Here is a 3,416-nt window from a genome sequence, read left to right as displayed (position 1 = left end):
TAGATGTACACCTTGCTGGGGTCATTTGACCCCAGTACTCTTTCCTGCCAGGGCAGGGGGTCGGACTAGATCTGCTCAGGTCCCTTCCTTCCGACCCCAAAACTATAGCTCTGCCGTGGGTGGGACACTACTATACAAAGCCTGTGGGACCTCCATGCACTACAGCTTATAGGGGCAATCTATTGAGCTTCCTTCCTTGCAGTCTCATCACTCCACCGTCTCTCCTGCTCCAGCCTCAGCTTGCTAGGGACTGGATCCAAAGCCCTTCACATCTTTCTATTGACTGCTTTAGGTGCAGGTCAGACTTTCCCAGCCACATTTCACTCCATTATCTAAGTGCACACAGTTACTCTACTGTTCCCCTGCCCCCGGCTCCCCCCTCGTGCCTGGGAGCGCGGTGCTGGGAACAGCGGTGCAGAACTGCCCTTTCCTGGGGTCATAGCTGCAGCTAGCCCTATCGCCCGTCTCCCACAGTGCCAGAGAGGACACGAGGTATATCCAGCATTTTGCACCTCCTGACTGGTTTAGTGCAAATTTACACGTCCCCAGTGTAACTCCGCGCTGTTCTGGGCAGGGCGGTGGCTGCAGGACCCAGAGGCGCATTTGAAGGGTGGGCAAAGTCACATCCAGTTCTGCCAGAGGCAGGGCAGCTGCGCACGTTACAGACCAGCTAAATCACAGATGTGCATGGCGCAAACTTTCACTTCATCCGATGCTGGGCAAGGACGTGAGCAGAGCGGTGCACAAAGTGGAGGGAGGGATTTGAAGGCCTGGCTTCACAAGGACACAGCTACCTGCCTCTCTGCTCACGGGCACCGTGCAAGAACTGGCATCGTTTAGCAGCTCACCCAGCAGGACCCCTTAGGACATGACTGTAATCCAAGTCGATTACTATACGCTAACATAACGAGCGCTGTGCTTCCTTCCCTTTCCCATCGACGGCGCTTCTCCTGCATGCTCCATGCAGCTGTTTGTTTGCAAGGGTTTCCTAGCCTGGATCTTTCCACCGATGCAGATGTCAACTTGTCTTGCTTCCAGACAAGTCTCAGAGCCTTCATGGCTGTCTGGCTTTCCCACACGTGCCTGCTTTTTATCCAACCAGTAAGACAGGGTCTGCAAACCATCCAGTTACCATTGCAGAACATCCTCATCCCAATAGGACATAACCACTAGGCTGGAAAAAAAACAACACACCGTTCAGCTCAGATCCCCGCTACTTTAAAAGGAAACATTGTCCAGAAATGCAGGGCTTCGCTTGCACTTGCCCTCCATTCCCAAGTCGCAGTTAGTGTCGTTCAAACCTCCAAGCAGCCTCTGGTGCTCCTAGCTGTGCTGGGTGAAACCCAACATCGCCTCGAATGTGCAAGTGCAGCCTTCAGACACCCGAGGAGACGGGGGTTTGAAGATCACGACATCAGATCCAAAACCAAGCTCATGGCTTATCAGGCGGTCGGGATCCCCACCTTACCGCGCAGAGCCGAGACGTGGCCAACGTACAGGACACCGAGTCCCTGGAGAAGTACCATCCACGCTGCCGGTGGAAGACCCTTCGAATCCAGCGGGAAGACAGATGCATCAACGTTAGCGTCCTCTCGCGAGCAGACACCACGAGCATCCCTCATCTGGCTTCAGCTTTGCTGCGCCGGCCACGTCGTCAGGCTATCTGACTCCAGGCTGCTGAAGCAGGATTTATTCACCCGGTTCAGCCCAGGCAAACGCTCAAGAGGAGGGAAGAGAAAGTGCTCCAAGGACGTCCTCAAGGCCAACTTGAAAAGATGCAGCATTGACATCAACTCACGAGAGAGAGACGATTGCCCAGGAACCGCCCCAAACAGACTAAGAGTCTCAATACCTTGAAACAGCACAGCGACAACAGGAGATGGAAGAACGGGAGTGGAAGAAACAGCGTGTCGTGGACCGAATGAGGAACCCGGAGCCACCCCCGTGCCAAACACGTGCCCGAGCTGCAACCGCCTGTCGACCCCAGCCCCGCCTCACCAGCTGTCTTCGTACCCACGGATAACGCGACCACGGAAGACAATCGCCCTCGAGCGCGAGGGACTGCCGATCACCGAGGCTCCCAGTCACAGCCACGATGCAGATATCCAATAGGAATAATTGCAAAGACCCTGCTGTAATATTTCAAACCCTTTCCCTTCTCCCCTGAGAAAGGAACTGGTGAGTTAAATGGCCAAGTGCTGCCGGAGCGACTGCAGGAAGGCAGTCCATTGCACCAGGACCCGTTTCACTGGAGCAGAGCCAGGCAGAGCATCAGCACGGACACACGCGCGCGTGGGTGTAACGGGCCAAGTGCAACGCCTCTGGCAGGGCCAGCAGACGGGGCAGGATCCCGGCATCGCGTGGCACGGGGAGCCAGGCTCAGCCTCCGCAGGCCTTGTGCGTGCAGCAGAGCCCGGCTCCCATCCCAGCCGAGTTTCTGCAGACGCGATGGTGCTGGCGGCGTAGCACAGTCCGAGGGGTCCTGCTAGCATCCCCTGCGTGCAACCCCATGCAAATCCAGGGCCGGGCATCCTGAGAAAGCCACGACACCTGAGGAAGCAGAATGGCCAAGCTGGTAAGGCCGGGGCCGAGAGAGGCAGGGGACCCGAGTGGTAGTTCGGGCTCCTCCAAACACCTGCTGCCTGACACAGAGGAGGTCCATGCCAGCACCTGCATCTCAGCTTCCCCCCACATACGACGGGGATAACGCCACTTAGCTACTCGTGCAAAGCACCGTGAGCCCCGGGGACGAGAACGGCCGAGTCCTCCCGCCTGGGAAAGCACCCGTCTCCTCGGCTGTGCTTAAAAATTAATAAAACCAAGGCAGCCTGGAGCCCCTGTGCTCACCACAAGCAGACACGGCCACAGCACCAGCCAATTGCTCCTACCCCAGCTAGTTTGGTCTAGCAGAAGGCATCCCTTAGCACCATCAGCTGAGACGACCTCGCCTTCCAGCCCAGAAAGACCAGGAGCATCCCAAAGGCCCCGGATTCACAGCAAGTCTCCCCAAATGACTTACCCGTCGAGCAGAAACGGATTCTCCCTCAACATTCGTCCCAACCGATTCCCTCCGCCTCCTGGAAAAAGGGAAATCAACCAGTTAACGGAGTCAAGAAAGAATTAATACGAAGCACTGACGCCGAACGATGAAATGATAAGGCACGGAGCGACTCGCTGTGCTCCAGCTGACCCTGCCCTGCCCTCTACCGGGAGCAGAGAGGCAGCTTGTCCCTGCCCGGCGGAGAACCGCTGGCCTGGAGGTGAGGGGCTGGTCGCGCACCTGAGTTAACACGAGGGCTGGCGTGCACGACTGTTGCACCTACAAGTGTGATCGTGAGGGGCGGCTGCAGCACGCTGCAGTCCTGGGCATGGCTAGGCAGGGAAGAGGACTGTCGAGGCGCGCCAGGGGACCTTGC

The 3,416-nt window shown here is 57.3% G+C and overlaps 1 protein-coding gene across 1 annotated transcript in view; it reads right to left on the bottom strand.

Moving 5' to 3' along the window:
• PAQR5 (progestin and adipoQ receptor family member 5) overlaps positions 1 to 3,036 on the bottom strand; it is a 38,735-nt gene extending 35,699 nt beyond the window's left edge. Inside the window, exon 1 of the mRNA XM_019533892.1 lies at positions 3,020 to 3,036. The gene's annotated coding sequence lies outside the window, so the exon portion shown is untranslated. The remainder of the gene's footprint in view (positions 1 to 3,019) is intronic.
• Positions 3,037 to 3,416: the final 380 nt, after the last annotated feature.

This window comes from Crocodylus porosus, unplaced genomic scaffold (genome assembly GCF_001723895.1).
Source record: "Crocodylus porosus isolate Cpor-Errol unplaced genomic scaffold, CroPor_comp1, whole genome shotgun sequence".
Lineage (NCBI taxonomy): Eukaryota > Metazoa > Chordata > Crocodylia > Crocodylidae > Crocodylus > Crocodylus porosus.
The sequence above is the reverse complement of the archived record's forward strand: the minus strand, read 5'-3'. Positions and strand labels throughout refer to the sequence as shown.